This window comes from Macaca thibetana, chromosome 8, assembly GCF_024542745.1.
Source record: "Macaca thibetana thibetana isolate TM-01 chromosome 8, ASM2454274v1, whole genome shotgun sequence".
In the NCBI taxonomy this organism is placed as follows: Eukaryota; Metazoa; Chordata; class Mammalia; order Primates; family Cercopithecidae; genus Macaca; species Macaca thibetana.
This window is the reverse complement of record NC_065585.1, coordinates 33,230,023-33,249,589: the sequence shown is the minus strand read 5'-3', so window position 1 is coordinate 33,249,589 and position 19,567 is coordinate 33,230,023.

Below are 19,567 nucleotides of genomic sequence, written 5' to 3'. Positions count from 1 at the left end.
ATCTCTTTAGTGTCTTTTCTAACCACTCTCTCCTGCCACATTATAAATTCTATGTCAAATCACCTACTGTTTTCCAAATGAGCCACACTATTTTAAGCCTCTACTCATTCTCACAGGCTAAAATGGTACCTGTTTGTATAACTTCTCATTCTTTAAAACTCAGCTTCAATATTTAGAATAAATGCTATAACATTTCCTTTGCCCTATCCCTTTCTATCAGTGATTAGTAGGTAGTTAGCAATCTGTTTTGAGCCACTGTGGCTGGGTGTCCACAACATGGTCCTCTCTACTTACATATATCCTCAGATATCACATGATGAAGACTTATGATGTCTTCCTCCCTATCTTCAGATGGCCCTTGATTGCAAGGAATATTCCTTTGGTTTTATATAAATTCAGTCTAACAAATGCCTGGATTGTAGGAAATATTCAGTAAATATTTGATGCACAAAAGACCAATGATGGGAATCTTGCATAGCATTTTCAAAGTGTTTTAAGAAATATGCTAATACACCTTCTGCAGGAATAAAAAATGATTCTATATTGTAAATTTGGGAAATACCAGGATAAACACACTTAAACAGTAAATTTATAATAAGAATTCTAAGAGCTATATATATGCTAATTCACACTGTAGCCTTCCAAGAGATGGCTACTATATGTAGTATTTGCCAAATTTGCTTGAGAACCTCTTTTTCATTTACCATCTATTAACGTTTAAAGTTACTTTGAGGAACACAGTATTGAAAACGCTGGACTAGTCTCTCCTGTTTACTTAACTGAAACACATTTCATTCCTCCACTTAATCGAAAAATACAAGGGGATGGGGAAGAAGTTTCTATTATCTTTTAAGCATAATTCATCATAATTAAGTTTTAGAATTAAATTAGCATTTCTACTTCTACAACACATTCATTTTTAATTTTGACCACTTGAAATTTCTATTTATTTATTTTAATATGGTCATAAAGAGATTAAAGGCATAATGGTGCACTAAAATAGGGAGATTTAGTTAAGAGCAAAGATTAGATTTTCTTTTCTGTTGTTGTCAAGAAGATATGGTAAAAAGCATGACATCACATATAAAAATAATTATTATTCATTAAATTATTGTTGTTAATATGTATTCCCTAAAACAAAGCTTTCCTGAACAATTATTTTTTATTCAGCCCAAAAGCTTTGTTGAACTACATTCATTAATACAAAAGTGGTGTATATTTTCTTTGTGAAGTTCTATTTTTAAAATTTCCTTCAAAGAATAATTACAGAGGTGATTATTCAAGGAGGTTACTTTTCAATACATTCCACATTTTAATCTCCACAATATTAGTTTTCCACCTTAAGAAAATTTTCAGCCCTTTTTTCAATTCCACAAAATATATACCAAAATATGTCCATATTAAGATTAATTCATTTCCTAAACTAAACCAACTCATGTAATTGGCATAAATCCTAACCTTTAGGGGTTACCATTTACAAAGTTTTAAGGCAAGTATAAATATGTCTATACCCATGTGTTACTAAAATGTACGAGATAAGTATTATCAGCACCTAAGAGAAATATATGTCACAATTGGGTGGGGGTGGTGAGGAAGAAGGTAAATTAGGATCAGAAAATAATTACAAAAGGATACAACATAGGTGTTTTTCCCTTGAAAGCTGCATTGGATTCCAGGAGGCAGTGTTTGTAGAAGTGATTTCAAACCTGAAGAACTAACAGGTACAAAAAAATAAAAGTGACAAAGCATGAAACTTGTTTGGGAGTTATTAGTTGTACTGAACAACTGCAATATTATAAAAGTATGCAATAGGGAAGTTTAGGTTGAGTCATTTTGTGCAATTATTTGAAAATCAGGCGAGGGATCTGTATTTAATAGAGTTGACACTTGGATGTCATTTAAGGTGGTTAAGCAGGAGAAGAATTTAATCATTGTGGCACTTGAGGAACATTGATCAGCCACAGACACAGCCAGACACAAGAAGAACAATTAGGTCAACAGCAACAGGCAGCAGTCTTGTAAGAATTTGATTCAAATTGCAGTGAGAATAATAAGGATAGAGAAGAGAAGGTGGATTTGAGAGTTAGAGGACACTGACCAAAACGAAACAGTTGGTGATGAAGTATTCTCCATTACTACAATACAAAAATTTAAATACAATACAGAGAGCTAAGAGGTGAGAATAAAAATTAACTAATGGGAACTCACTTTGGTGGTTTTACAGTAGGAATTTTAAAGCATAATTTTTTAAATTTTCTTTTGTTTATAAATTTGCTGTAGTTTTTCTGATAGGGACCAAAACAACAAATTAGTTTGAATTCCTGCATGTTACCCTCCCTAGACATATCATATCACTATTACCATAAATTCAGTGCACATTCTGTTCATATTTTTTTAATTTCCTAAGTACACATATGTACATATAAATATTAATATAATATTGTTTTAGTATTTCCTGGAGTTTAATTAAATATTATATTCTGCAACTTGCTTTCTGAAACTGTATGTCATGAGATTCATCTGTACTGATGCATATAAATCTGCCTAATTCATCATTAACTATTAACAGTATCAATATACCACAATGTTTCTATATTTTATTTACTTAAAAATAAAAGTTCCAATTGATAACATGATTTCTCTTTTTGCAGTTTTAAACTTTTTTATTTGGGAATAACATTAAATTTGCAGTAAAGTTGCACAGTTAGTGCAGAATTCCTGAATACTCCTCACTCAATTTAGAATTCACCTAATTTTATCCTCTTACATTACAGTGTTACATTTTATCAAAACTTCAAAAACAACATTAGTACCATAAACCCAGCTTTTTAGAGCAAAATTGTAGGGAGCCGAAGGCTCATGAGATGTGACCAACTCAGCATTCAAATAGAGGCTATACGATCAAACAGCAAACTGTTTATCATGAATGCAAGATGTGAGCAAACTCACGACTACTCCCGCCAATAGAAGGTTTGCTGGAGGCAATCACTCCCTGGCGCCAAGGTTATCTACTGTGACATCTAGAGCCTGTTGTTTGAGGAATTCAGTCCTGCAAGCCTACTCTGGATTGAGCAGCTGACCCTTCTTCCACCATCCTTCTCACTATCTCTTTTGCCTAATAAATATGGAGGACTGTGTAAAGCTCAGGGCCCTTGTCCACTAGAGGCAAAGTGCCTCCTGACCCCTTCTTCCAAGCATACTCCTTTATCTCTTGCCTTTTATTTCTATGTTTGCCCCCTTTTGTTTAGTCCCCCTAGGTCCGTGCAGGTTACAAAGTGGTGCCCGAACAGGGACAGAATCGGGCGCTCAACAAGTGGCACCTGAACACGGGACTTCGAGGACATGAACAAGAAAGGTCTGCTGGAGCAGAGGAACTGAAATTGGCAAGGCAAATGGGGACCCCAGGACGAGTCTGCCAGCAGTGGATATAAGGTCAGTGCCATAAAGATGTATTGGGAGCAGTGCCTTAAAGAAGTACTGGGAACAGGAAGTTTTTTGAATCAGAGTAACAAGCAGAAGAATTTGTCTATTAAAGAAAAACATTATGTGCAGTTGCTTAAAGGTCTGTTGAGACAGTGTCGAGCTCAGGTTAATTCGCAGACACTAACCTCCTGCAGAAGCCACAAGAGGTTATTACGCATAACCCATGATTTCCACAGGCAAGCACTCTTGATGCGGAAAATTGGGAGCAAGAGAAGGATTAAAACAGGCTCATCAAAAAGATCTTAAAGTTGATTCTTTTGTTTTCTCCACTTGGAGTTCAGTTTGTACTGTACTTCTGCCATTATCTCATTATTATTCTGTGGTACAGTAGGCTGAATCTAAAAATCTGAAAGAATCTGTTGTCCCACCCACAGTTCCAACTGAAAATAAAAAAACAAGAGAGGAAGGATAAAAATTGGCCTATACTGCCTCCTCCAATTGCAGAAACATCTGTACTGCCTCCTTCAGTAGCAGAAGTAGAAACCCCAAAAGAAAGAATTTTACGCTCTGCTGCCATAGCTGGAGACCCCTTAGGACCTTGTGCTTTTCCTATTTTCGTAAGGCCTGATCCAAATAATTCACAGCAGGTTATTCACGAACACACTCCGCAAGAGTTTAAGTTATTAAAGGCTAAAGGCGTACAGAGCCCATTTACCTTAGGATTGCTAGAATCTGTGTTTGGTGCTATGTGTCTTTACTCTTTGATGTGAAACACTTGGTGCGAGCTTGCTTATCTGCGAGTGCATATCTGACACAAAACAACATGTATTTGTGGCCCAATAATTCCTCCTCTGGTAGGCATTCTAGATAAATTAAATGGATAGATGATAAAGGTACTGGAGAGATAGATAGATGCTCATTGTAGCATTTTTGTTATTGTGAATAATTGGAAGCGAAATATACTAGTATGTCTTTTACAGAGCCATTTCAACTGATATAGGGAATAATGGGGTGTTTGGGGGTTTTGCTTGTTTGTTTTTAGAGAATGTTGACTTGAAAATACATGTTAAAAGAATATGAATCAGGATGATAAATGTCAGAAAGGTATTTTTAAAATAATTACTTTGTCTTTGACTGATAGGTGCCCATTCTAGTCTAGGCAATATTTAGATGTTTTTAACTGAATGGAAATTAAGTACTAGTTAGAATATTCTTGATTGCATTTAGCAGAATAGTGTGCATGTTTGTGTTTGTGTGTGTGTACATGTTTGTCACAGAGAATACTAGAAGAAACACTAAAAAAAAAGTTAGAAGATTTAGAAGAAATGTTGGAGGATACTCAACTCTATTATTTCATTGTACAAATGGGTTAGCAAGGAACTAGTGAAGGGAAATTATTTTCGTGAGACAATGCTACTGATAAATGTATCAATAGGACTGAGGGAGTCTTAGCCCAAACCTTTCTTTTTTTTCTTTCTCCAACTTTTATATTAAGTTCAGGGGTACATGATGTGCAGGATGTGTAGATTTTTCACATAGGTAAATATGTGCCATGGTGGTTTGCTGTATAGACCATTTCATCACCCAGGTATTAAACCCAACATCCCTTAGCTATTATTCCTGATGCTCCCCATCCCTCTAACCCCTCACCTCTGACGGGGCCCGGTGTGTGTTGGTCCCCCCGATGTGTCCATGTGTTCTCGTCATTCAGCTTCCACTTATAAGTGAGAACATACGTTAGCCCAAAGCTTTTATTTTCACTGAGGAGTATTCTTTTGGGGCATAGAGCTAAAATAAATTAAGTTGCAATTAATCTTATTTTATTTATAAACAAAGCTATTTATTGACCCATCCCTACCAGAGATAATTATAACTCCTAAAATTTAGCAAGAAAGATATAAAAATTTGTTCATGAACTAAAAAAAGGCCTCGTGTTAAGTTATACAAATAGAATATCTGTGAAACTCTTACTCTAAATGAAAAAAAGTTATATTTTAAAAATTCCTTAAAACTCATAGTAGATTGAAAATCTGACCATAAGTCTGTTCTCCTATATCCATACCCTTTGCAATGTGAATCTGCAACTGCTCACATCAAGAGAGGAGTCTCTTTTCTTTCCCTTCACCTGCCTTGTGACTTCTTTTTGTCATAAAAGGCAGCACAAGTAATGTGGTGCCATTTCCAGCTCTGGGCCTCAAAGGGGTTTTGTAAATTTCTGTCCTTTCTCTTGAAACCCTACCCAGACATTGTGTGAAGAATCCCAGGCTGGCCTAAAGGAAGATGAGAGATGAATCATACCAGCTGAGACTTTACTGGACCATTCAGTCCCCAGCTGACCTGGCAGGTGATCTAGCAACTGACCATAGATGCATGAATGGGCTTAGCTGAGGACGACATCTGGCCCAGATCAGAACCACACAGACTCATGAAATCAATAAAATATTGTTGTTTGAAGTCATTAGGATTTGATTAATCTTTTATGACAATAGCTAAAAAGTCATTGTTTACATAAAGGCATTAAAATTAGATTATGGGTTACTTATATAATATGTCATAGCTTTTGGATAACAAGTAACATTTTATCACACAGCAAAATATCATTTCATTGGAAGGCATACTTTTGGCCTGGTAAAAATATTTTTCAATATTTTTTCATAAATAATAGACCCCACTATGGTTATATATCATCAAAATTTTTAAGATCACATTTTATATTCTCCTCTAACTTGTAAGTTTAAAATATAACTTCTTAAATTTTTAAAAATTTTTCATTGTTTAAGTTATGTTTTGCATCAAAATAAATGGTAGGAAAATACAAACCCAAATCCTCAATTTTAATAAATAAGCCTGGCTTAAAAATGACTCTGTCATAGTCTAACACATAAAAGCAGAGAGTACAATGGTTTTTATCAGGGGCAGAGGGAATGGGAAAATGGAGAGCTGCCATTCAAGGGAGACAAAGTTTCAGTTATACAAGATGAGTAAGTTCTAGAGAGCTGCTGTGTAACATTGTGACTACAGGTAAGCATTCTGTATTGTATACTTTAACATTTGTTAAGAAGGTAGGTCTCATGCTAAGTGTTTCTACCATAATTTAAGTTAAAAAAAAGAATTTTAAAATAAGGAATAGCAATGAATGAGATGAGGTAAAATTTATGTATCTTTAAATTATTTGGCATTCAGTTTGCAAAAAGTGAATTAACAGTAACAGTAGCACATTAGAGTGTGTTTCTTGATTTCTGTGTATTAGCTAAGTGTAATATTTGTATGTGACCACTAGATAGAGCTACTATAATATCCTGAGAGAAAAAACAAAAATACAGGAAACTATCTTATGTTTAGCATGTATATAGATTGTTTTTCTTTATATTGCATTCTATATGATCTCAGGTAGCTCTGGATTTGCTAACTTTAGTTTGATGTGACTCAGCTCTACTTTCACTATGATACATGAAAACACCAATTTTATTAGTTTTCCAACTGTGATTTGCATATAATGCATTATGAAGTTTAATCATAGTAATAGTTCTAAAACCATAAACAATATTTTAGGATGTTTCAGTATGATATTTATCCTAAAGCCACCAAAAATAATTTTGTGCTGAACTCTTAATATATTTTATGATTTTTGATAGTTGTATACATTATAGTAGTTTATTATGCATGTGGTAAATGAGGCTTGCCACTTTCAGATAAAGATTAAATGTAAAATAAAGAATATACAAAATAAATAAAGGTTCAGACTAATGCTGACGTTCTTCAAGCAGAAAAATTAGGCTAACTAAATGAAGCATAAGTCTCCTCTCTTTTTGTCAACAAGCAGAAGACTTCCATTATAGAATCAAAAAAGAGCAATTCAATTTGTAAAAAACTCAAAGGCAGAGATTATGTCCTAAACTTTTTTCTAGTTCCTGTAAACAACCATCACTGTCCTCATCATAGAATAGGAAAATAAATCCACAGATACTTATTCTTAAGATCAGCCAATTATTTGCTAGCTATAGTAGAACATTATTTATAAATATATAGAAATTAATTTGACAAATATTTAATGCACCATATGTAGTTTATTAAAATTTCAAATTAATGACCCCTCCAAAATTTAGTTTATTAATCTGTAACATTTTCTTTATGATATGTGATTTAGGAATTGAGTCAGGATCAATTGGCTTTGCTAGTCAATAAAGCAACATTTCCCAGATTTTATTGAATATCTGAATCACCTAGGAGCATGTTGAAAAGACAGTTCCAGTTCCAACCTCCTGATTTTATAGGTGATGAAACTGACTTTGAAATTCTGCATTCAGTCCTATCTATCTGTATTTTATCAAGCACTTCTCATAGTTCCAGTGCAAAAGACCATATTCTATAATCTCATGAGGTTAGTAATTAAAAGCATAGACCCTAAATTTAAAAAGACCTGAAATCGAAGCCTCAGTCTTAATCAACAAAATGGGAACCACAATACCAACACAAGTATTTGTGGAAATTAAAGCAGCTAATGCATATAAAAGAGTAATAGTGCCTGGCACAAGATAGCAGCTCTATAAATGGTGTTCATTATATTTTCTTCCCTACTTATGTCTAAATAGTATGAATATTCTTTGACAAGATATTCAAGAAGTAAACGATAATTATAGCGATATGCACTTTTGTTATCCTTCTGTGACTGTATTATTCCTTGCTATTTATCACATTATGCAGTTCCTGCTAATCACATGCTTACATGAGTAGCAATGTCACTTTATCTATTGATAATTACTTAGAGTCTTGTTCTTGCCTATTTGTTTTTACCCTGTTTACGAACAGATCACATTGCCAAAAGGTGTATCTGCCTTGTCTACCGCAAATGTAAGTTGTCAAGAAAAATATACAACATGCCTTTTCTTACAAAGTGCTCTCAAAATAAGAACTTCAGAAATTCCTCCTGAAGAAAAGTATTCAATTGAATGCTGTCATCTATTATTTTAAATCCCTTTCTTGTCATAGGGTTCTTCATAAAATTGTTAATGCATGACCCTCAGTGAGACCGCTGAACTGAGCTGCTTTCAAAGTCCTGCATTTACATAATCCTGCTTGCTGTTATTCTATCTGAAGAAAAATATGTGATGAGTATAAAATACAATGAGCCCATTATTAAAACAATTGTGTTTTCTTTGGAAATTAATCACTTTGAAAAGATGTACATTGATATATAAAATATATTGATATGGCTTTTGAATAAAAGAGTTGTCCCATACTGACATATTGAAAAAAATCTGAATTAAATAAACAATAATAAGATAGGTTAATGATAATGTATTTGTCCAAATATTGAGCTGTATATTTCAAAGGTAAATGACCTCAAATACTTTCATCGTGTGTTTCTTTCTCCCCACTCATAGTTAAACTTAACGGAGCTGGAAATAATATTAGCTTACATTTATTGAGCATATATTAACTTCTGGGCAATCCCCTAAGCACTCTATATTTAGTAGCTCATTTAACCCTCATAAACCAGTAAGGTATATAAAATTATTCTCCTGCTTTGATAGATGAGGAAACTGAGACACAGAGTAAGTTAAACAATGGGCCAATGGTCATGCAGTGGAGCATTTTAGATTCATAACAAGGCAGTCTAATTCTGCAGCCCATGGCCTGAAATCACATCAGAACCTCCATTCCCTTTTTATTATAACCCCCTATCTGGTTGAGACTCGTATTACCTTTAATAAGGTAGGTATTTAATAAGAGGAGAGGTGGCTCACCAAACTCATTTACAGTTTGGTTACAAGATACTTTTCTTATCTGTTTTCCAGTAATTCCATTTTTCGTTGCTTTTCTTTCTGCCATTGCAGGCTCTTGAACTTGCCCCACTTCAAAATTATTGCTTCACCTACCTGAATGCCTTACCTTATTTTTTAGCACACCAATATAATATTCATCATTCTACATTCCACTTAAATCCTTCATACTTTGTAACATTTTGTTCACATCTCTCTGGTACAAAGTAATTTCTTCATTTTCTGATCCTGACAGGAGATCCTGAGAGCTCAATCAAAAAATCTTAAGCCCACATATGAGTAAACTCCAAAATTCTCTCTTTTCCAATATACATTTATTTGCTGGTAATAATCTTGTGCTTTGGGATATTTTCCACCCATCAGATGAGATCTCCTACATTACATGCACCGCATTTTGAAGATTTAGGGATGACTCACATTTCTGCATAATTTTAACTCTCACTGCAGAAATCAAGAAGGGGAATGTGGGTCCTTATGGGTCCAGCGACTCACCTAATGAAGAGTCTTGGATACCACAGGAGAACTTATCTTGAGAGACCTTTAGACTAGGTGATCCAAGTGAAGGTACAATGGTTATTGTGCTTTGGTTTTCATTTTGAAATTCCTGCTAACTCTTTATTAAACATTGTCTATATCAGTGGTCCCCATTTTTAATTTGTTAAAGTTACAAAAACAAAACTGTTCACAGACCTCAACGTGGTAATGATAAGCTGTTTTAAAACAAAAGCTATAATTGTTTCAGTAATACATTTCAAGTAATTTGAATTGTGTTAATCTCTATATATCTATTAGTATATAAATATGTAAGAAAATTTTTTATTAATTTAGAAGATAACAAGTAGAACTTACCAATTTGAGAATTTTCTGTAGTGACTCTGTGTCCCTCCATGGCCTGAGGACAAGTTGGAAACTTCTCATTAAGACTATTTATTTGAAATTTAACCTTTTACTCAATTGTGATATAATTCTAGCCCCTCTTTTTTTCTTGCTCCCTCTTCATTTCCTTTTTCTTTTCCTCTTCCTCTGCTGTTTATCTTTAATTCTTCATCATAGTAACATAACTATGTCCTTTTCCATGATGAGTATGCAAACATACGTTTTGAACACTGCAATCTCATTCAATGGTTTGGAACATAATTCAGCTGACAGCAGGCCTCTGAAGTCTCACATCTAGGCAATGGCCACTCTCCTCACTTTCTTGGCTAAGAACACCTAATTTTATTCAGGTATAGCAGCCTGGCTTGCCGCTCCCCAGCCACAGGTAGTTGATATTGACTAGTCAAGATAATCAAGGCAATTCTTATACTGGTGCTGATGACTAGCTTGTATTTCAATCTTCATTAATCAGGTGGAAGGAAGTCTGCTTCCTTTACATTTGATTACTGTTTTCCTACTTGATAAAAATAGAAAATCAAAGAGAAATTGCCTTTTCACCTCTGAATATTTTTCTGTGAGGAAGCAATGCCTATAACTGCTGAAACTTGGCCTTAGGGACTCAACATCATGTTGAGAATGGCAAAGTTTGGAGTACAGTAGTTCCCCCTTATACATAGGGGTTACTTTCCAAAATCCCCAGTGGATGCCTGAAACTGTAGCAGTATGAACTAAATTGCCATCTTGGAACATGTTTCTGTTCATATTTTTCACCCATACCTTCAATGCATTCTACATACTAACTAAGCACTTTTCATGCACTGTGGTTGTAACTTTTGCAGTTTGAGGTGTAACAGCAAAACTGGCAAACATTTATTTTTTCTTCTTCATAATTTCACAGAGAGAATATTCATTCTTGCCATAGATCTTAGCAATCTCAGTATACAGGTTTTTCCTTATGAATTTCACAACTTTTACCTTTTTATTTAAAGGAAGTGCTTTAAGACTTCTCTGTGACTTATTTTAATTATCAGCTTCACTACTTTTGTGCTTCGGGACCATTATTAAGTGAAAATAAGGGTTATTTGAACACAAGCACTGCTACATGTGACAGGTGATCCGATAACCAAGAGGGCTAAGTGACTGGCAGGCAGGTAACAGTGTGGATTTGCGGCACAAAAGGAGTTTAGCATTACAGGAAGGACGGAACAGGATGGCGCAATATTTGATCACACTATGTAGAACGGTGTGAAATTTAAAACTTACGAATTGTTTATTTATGTAATTTTCCAGTTAATATGCTCAGACTGAGGTTGACCACACGTAACTGAAATCACAGAAAGCAAAACCATAGTTAAGGAGGTCTATTGTAGACTAATGGGACTGAACCCTTAATAAGTGTTAGCTACTCTAAAATCAATCTCCAGACATCTTATGGTGTGATTTTATTATTTAAGCATCCTTAAGTTTCAGTTACTTGCAACAAAAATCATTCTGTTTTACTAGGCTCATTTTAGTAATCCTGCTTCTCATAAGTTATGTTCCCAAGAAAAGTATCATAGATGCTTATTCTAAGTATATTAATATTCATGAAACATTGTTTCTTACATTAAAACAATATTTAAGCTATCTGTAAGAATTCATGTGGCAGTAAAATATAGTATAAATGTATCTTTTCATTTTAAATAAATTCTTAAAATTATTACTATAGTAGAACATAATAAAGAAAGTGAATTTCTCTAAGATTTTTAACCTGAAATAAGAATTTAAGTGTCAGTATAGGCTTGGCTGAAATCCACAGACAAAATTACATTGATGCAATGAATATGTTTAGGTTATTTTGGGAATATCACAGCTTTTTGCAGGATTTTATAGTTCATTACTCTTGTAGCAATTTTTTTTTTCATTTCAAATTGAGGTTTTAATACAATTGTGTATAATTTCTAATATTTTATAAATGTATTTTTTAATCAATAAATTATAATTTTCTGGTTCTGGCTTTATTCTGGAAATTTCATAATAGCAATGATTGCTTTCAACATAAATTTTAAAAGTTTACAATATTTTTCACTATGCATCATTATAAAAGGAATTATACCATTAAGATTTATTTTTTATTATTCCTATTTTTGTAATAAATAAAAGTAATTTCAGAGACTTCACATTACTTACTCAGTGTCATAAAACTAAAAGAGAAAAAGAGAAGACAAACATACCTTTACAGCCATCTGTATAATGACTCTATGTGTGGGCTAGTCCAAAATCTGTTAGAATCTCCATGATTATCTGACTCATAGTATAGTTATGAATAATTATAAGGAATAGTTAAGCAGGCAAGGATCATCAAAAGTTTAACAGAAAAGCATAAACAAAAGCTACAAGAATGAGGTAATCATTCTGAAATCAGGGACTTGATGCATGTTTCCTAACAAAACTGGCCAAGTCATAGAGATAAAGAGTTATAGAAATATCTATTTACCTATCTGCTGTGTGTGTGTGTGTGTGTGTGTGTGTGTGTGTGTGTGTGTGTGAGATATCTATTTACCTATCTGGTGTGTGTGTATGTGTGTGTATGAGATATCTATATCCGTTTACCTAGCTGCCTAGTGTGTGTGTGTGTGTGTGTGTGTGTGTGTGTGTAGGAGGTTATCTATTTACCTATCTGCCTAATACACATGCCCCCACACACACACACACACATTAGGCAGGTAGGTAAATAGATGAAGAATAGTCAGAAATATTAGGAAGAAATTCAGGAAAAGAAATACCAACATCTGTAACACCAAGATAATTGAAGCCTGTCAAGACTGCAGTATATTGAACAATTCCTAAGTTATCCTGAAGAAAAGAAACATGGTTTTCTGAAATGTTAACAATCACCATACTGAATAAAAATCAAATCAATCTCTTGTTGGCCCATTGTACTTGTCTTTTCTACATCATTGTTTTAAAAGAGAAGGAATTTTATTTTGTGTGTTTTTAATATTTATTTTGCGGTTGTTGTCCCATTTGTCTTACAGAGTGGGAGCTCATCAAGTAAAGCCTTAGGAAGCAGGCAGCCTAATATTTTAATATATTTTTTACTCAAGACAAAATACTCAGGAAAGGCTGCTCCCAGTACTCTATTCTTGGCATGCCATTGGTTACAGAGGTAAGTTTGGGTTAACGGATTTGTAATTAACAGAATAATTATGTTTTGACCAGCTTAAATTTCAGACACATTTTGGTCATCTAAATGGAATTTTTCAGTATAAATGAGTATAACTGTCAATCGGGTACAATTGAGTATAACTCTCATACTGAGATAAGATCTATGTTGTAGACAACAAATTCAAAATTGTGAACTAGTAGTATTTGACATCAAGGAAGAGTGTGATACAGTAAGAGAATGCAGTGATAGATCACTGTGGCCCAAAAACACATATAGATCTTACAAATGAGGTAAAGCCAGTAAAGAGGACATGAATAGTAGAAATAGATGAGGAAAATGTGATTAAGATGGTGATAAAACGACTGTAGAGGGGAAATTGTTTCAAGAAGAAAATGATGGTTAATTGTGATAAGTATTGCTGATACTTCGGGTAATATAGAATTGGCCATTGTCTTTGACAAGATGAAGTTAATGCTTTTGATTAGCAGTTTGCGTTGAATGGTGAAACAAGTAGACTAAGTAGATTGAGGAGAAAAAGGGAGATGAGAGGCAGTGAATAAAAGTTTTTTAAAGAAGTTTTGGTGTAAACAGTAGAGAAAGAGGTGAGTGGTGCAGAAAGGTGCTATGTCACAGGATTTTTAAGAGAGGACACAAACATTTTGCCATCAATTGAATGAAATTCCCAGTGAAACTTCACTGTTTTAGATCTCCAGAGTAAATGCTTAGAAGTGGAATGGCTGTATTACCTTAACGGTATATGTTTAACTTTTTAAGAAATAGCTAAACAGTTTCCCAGACAGCTTGTGTCACTTTACATTTGCAACAGCAATGCATGAGAGCTCCAGTTGTACTATTTCCATGCCTGTAGTTAATAAAATACCTCTTATTAATTAATCAGTCCAATGCATGTGTAGTAGTCTTAATTCATATTGTCTTGATTGCCAATGATATTGGGCATCTTTTCCTGTGGCTATTGGCTACCATCATATCTTCTTTTGTAAAGTGACTGTGCAAATTATTTGCCCACTTTTTAAATTGTCTTTTATTGAGATGTTAAATGTTTATCTATTCTGGAAACAAGACATACAAGACATTTTTCAGATAGATGTATTATGAAAGCTTCTTTTATTATGTGCCTTGACTTTTAGGTGGCTTTTTTTTTTTTTTTTTTTTTTTTTTTTTTGAGACGGTGTTTCATTCTCATTACCCAGGCTGGAGTGCAGTGGCGCCATCTCGACGCACTGCAACCTCCAATTACGTTTGATTACTGTTTTCCTACCTGATAAAAATACAAAAACAAAGAGAAATTGCCTTTTCCACCTCTGAATATTTTTCTGTGAGGAAGCAATGGCTATAACTGCTGAAACCTGGCCTTAGGGACTCAACATCATGTTAAGAATGGCAAAGTTTGAAGTACAGTAGTTCCCCTTTATATATAGGGGTTACTTTCCAAAATCCCCAGTGGATGCCTGAAACTGTAGCAGTATGAACTAAATTGCCATCTTGGAACATGTTTCTGTTCATATTTTCCACCCACACTTTCAATGCCTTCTACATATTCACTAAACACTTTTCATGCACTGTGGCTGTAACTTTTGCAGCCACAAAACCGGGAAACATTTTTTTCTTCTTCATAATTTCACAGAGAGAATATTCATTCTTGCCATAGATCTTAGTAATCTCAGCGTACAGCGTTTTAGTCAACAGTGTTTCAACCTTCAACCTTTCCAGAGGTGGAAAATGTAATCGGAGGTTGCAGTCTGAAGCCTTCTCGTGTTCAAGCAATTCTCCTGCCTCAGCCTCCTGAGTAGCAGGGATTACAGGCATTCACCACCATGCCGAGGTAATTTTTTGTATTTTTAGTATAGATGGGGTTTCACCGTTGGCCAGGCTGATCTCGAACTTCTGACTTCAGGGGATCCACCCGCCTCAGCCTCCCAAAGTGTTGGGATTACAGATGTGAACCATTGTACGGGTCCTTTAGGGGGCTTTCAAAAAGTATTTTTTTTTTATTTTAATAAAGTCCAATTATTCAAATTCACTTTTATGGTTCATGCTTTTTTATATCCTTTCTAATAAATCTTTGGTAACCATTAGGTCACAAAGATTGTATCTTATATTTTTTTCTAGAAGTATCATAATTTTCATTTTTATACTTAGGTCTACAATCCATTTGAGAATATTTTTGTGTATAGGATGATGTAAGAATTCATTAAATTTTTCCTCATAGGGATATCAATTTCCTCCAGAAATGTTTATTGAAAACACTTTGCTTTTCTCGCTGAATTCCTAGGTACCTTCTTTAAAAGCAGTTGTCTAATTCTGAACCCTATTATGTTTCATTAATCTCCTGTCACCAATATTTCATTATTTTGATTACTGTAATTTTATATTGTTTCTAAATCAGGTACTATAAATACCTTTCTCAATTTTGTAAAGTTGGATAGACTCAGGAATTTGGAGCATTGTTTTTAATAGGCAAAATATTTCTCATGTCTCTTAAGAAACCCAATAGGTGGCAACCTAGCCAAGTTCCCAGTCTGTGCTACAATACCAGTAAATATGTAGGTGAGTTTGAAACCACAATGAGAGTTAAATAGTGAGGAAAAAGAGAACTGCAATAAATAGGCCCATTAACCATACTGCTAATGTAAATTGTCCAGGTATTGAAGGTGAAATACAAGATAAATCAAGTATCATTAAATGTGTTTGGCCTGAACAATTGGAGATCAAGTACTTTTAATAAAGAATTTTAAATTGTGCTGAGATATTTATGTTATATATATATATACATACACACACACACAACATAAAATTTGCCATTTTAATCATTTTAAGGGTACAATCCAGTGACATTAATTACATGTGCAATATTTTGCAACCATCACTATAATGTATTTCCAAATATTTTTTATTGTTTGAAATAGAAACTCAGTAACTAGAAGCAGTAATTCCTCATTCCCTCCTTTCCACGTTGCCTAGTAACCTCTAATCTACTTTCTGTCTTTATGAATTTGTACATTACAGATAGTTCATATAACTGAAATAATGTAATGTTTGTCCTTTTTTGCCTAGTTTTATGTTTGTGTTGTAGCATGTACTAGTACTTTATTCATTTTTGCAACTGAATATTTACAATATTCCATTATATATAGATACCACATTTTTTATTCCATTCATCTTTTGATGGACAATGGGTTCTTTCTACCTTTGGATATTGTGGATAATGCTGCAATCAACAGTGGTATGCAAGTATCTATTTGTATCCCCATTTTTCATTCTTTTAGGTGCATATGTCAGAGTTAAATATAGTAATTTGATGTTTAACTTCTTTAGGGACCACAATACTGCTTTTTACAGTGGCTGCACCCTTTTATATTTCCATCTTCTATGTACAAGGGTTCTAGTTTGTCCACATTTTCACCACCTCCAGTTATTTTTACTGTTTTGTTTTATTATAGTCATCCTCACAGGTATAAGTGGTATCTCATTTATGGTTTTGATTTGCATTTCCTTCATGACTAATGAGCATCTTATCACATGTTTATTGATATTTACATTGGTATTATATTATACTGGTATCATATGCTTTTCATAATGTATTAGATTGCTTGGGCTACCACAACAAAATAGCGTACCACAGACTGTATGTTTAAACAACAGAAATTTACTTTCTCACAGATCTGGAGACCTGAAAGTCCAAGATCAAGGTATTGCAGGGCTTGCTTTCTAGTGAGGAATCTCTCCCTTACTTGCAGACAGTTGCTTTCTTGCCTTTCCTCTAAGTGCTCTTGAGGGGAGGGAAAGAGGGAGAGGAAGGGGGGGGGGGGGGGGGGGGGGGGGAGGGGGGGGAGGGGGGGGGGGGGGGGGGAAGGGGGGAGGGGGGGGGGGGGGGGGGAGGGGGGGGGAGGGGAGGGGGGGGGGGGAGGGGAGGGGGAGGGGGAGGGGAGGGGGGGGGGGGGGAGGGGGAGGGGGAGGGGGGGAGGGGAGGGAGGGGGAGGGGGGGGGGAGGGGGGAGGGAGGGGGTGGGGGAGGGGGGAGGGGGGGGGGGGGGGGGAGAGGGGAGAATTCTCTGGTCGTGTCTCTTCTTGTAAGGAAACTAATCCTATTAGGTCCACCCTTATAATCTCATTTAACTGTAATTACTTCTTTATCCCAAATATAATCATACTGAGGGTTAGGGCTTCAGTATATAAATTTGGAGAACACAATTTAGTCCATAGCATTCCATCACTAGCTTCCCAATATTTATATCATTATCACACGAAAATACACTTTATCTCAATAAACTTAAAAGTCTTAACTCATTCCAGCATTAAGTATAAAGCCTAAAGTCCAAAGCCTCATCTAAATGTCATCTAAGTCATATATGGGTAAAATTTGGTGTATTATTAATTCTAAGGCAAAACTTTTTGCCCGTTGTGAACTTGCAAAACCCAAGGTATGTGCTTCCAAAATACAGTGGTGGGACAGGCATAGACAGACATTTCCATTCCAAAAAGAGAATTGAAAAGAAAGAAGCAAATCCAAAACCTAGAAAGGCAAATTTTGCTAGATCTTAAAACTGGAGAATAATCTTCTTCTGCTCCAGACTCCATCTTCCAGACCCACTGACTAAATTCAAGGCTTCAGTTGGAGACCATCTGGACTGTTGAAACTGCAGTCAATGCTCTTTCAAACCACAAAGGCAGTCCTGCTGATCTCTGAACCCCCTTTGGAGTCATTGGTACCTTTTCTTGAAGGATAATGCATGTTTCCAACCCTCCTTCATTCTGTCAATTTTCTCTGTTTTCTTAGTCTCTGCTGGCAGTGTTTTTACTGGTATAATTCCATCACAACCCCTGGCTTCTGCTGAGGTGGCTGATTAAATTTGTGGTTCATACTGATACTAATTGTCAGCCACACTTTCAGCATTCTCTTTAACCAAAACCTCCTCAGTTTTTGTAATGGGATTAGGCTGATAACTTTTCCAGTCCTCAAGTTCTGGTCCCTTTGTGCTTATAAATTCCTTCAATTTATCTCTCTCTTCTTGAATTTTACTGTAAACCATTAAATGAACCTAAGCTTCACATTCAACATATGGTTAGAAATTTTCTCTGCTAAAATATCCAGTTTTATCACTTCCAAGTACTACTTTCCAAAAAGCACTAGAACACAACGTAGCCCCTTTGCCACTTTCATACAAGGATCACCTAATCTCCAGTTTCCAATTACTTGTTTTTCATTTCACTATGAGACCTCACCAAAATGGCCTTTAATGACCATATTTCTACTAACATTCTATTCAGGATTATTTATATATTCTCTAAAAAGACAGGCTTTCTCTCCAGCTCTATCTCTTTTTTTCTGAGTTCTTACCTGAAATGCCACTAACGTCAATATTTCTAGCACGTACTCCAAAATTCTTCCAGCATCTACCAGTTACCCTGTTCCAAAGCAGCTTCCACATTTTTAGGTAATTATTTCAGCAGCACTTCACTTCACAGTACCAAAATCTGTTATTAGTCTGCTTGGGCTGCCATAGCAAAATACCACAGATTGGCTTAAACAACAGAAATTTATTTTTTACAATTCTGGAGGCTAGAAAGTCCAAGATCAAGATACTGGCAAGGTAAGTTTTATTCTGAGGCATCTTATTCTGGTTTGTAGACAGCCATCATCTTGCAGTATGCTTACAGAAGCTTTTCATTGTGCACATGCAGTGGGAGACAAAGATAACTATCTCTGCCTTTTCTTACAAGGCTACAGATCCTACAGGCCCCACTCTATGACTTCACTGAGCTGCAGTTACATCCTTACAGGTCCTATGTCCCAATACAATCACACTGGGAACTAGAAATATATCAGTTTTGGAGGAACACAATGTAATCCACAGTATTTATCTTCTTTGGAGAAAGATCAGTTCTTTTATTCAATTTTAATTGAATTTTTTCTGTTACTGAGTTTTAGGAGTTCTTTACATATTCTGGATATTAAACCATATTTAATATGTGACTTGCAATATTTTGTCCAATTCTGTAGATGATTTTCACTTCATAATGTTCTGTAATGGAACTAAGTTTTTAATTTTGATTAAGTCTAATTTATTTATTTTGTCTTTTGTTGCTGTTTTTGGTATCATATATAAGAATAAGAATTCATTGCCCTACCAAAAGTCATGAAGATTTAGCCCTACATACTATTCTTAGAACTTCATAGCTTTAGCTCTTATATTTAGGTTGTTTTTCCATTTTGAGTTCATTTTCATGTATGGTGTGATGTAGGTGTTGAAGTTTTGTTTGTTTTGTTTTGTTTTGATTTTGGTACATGGATCCAGTTGTCCCAGAATCATTTGTTA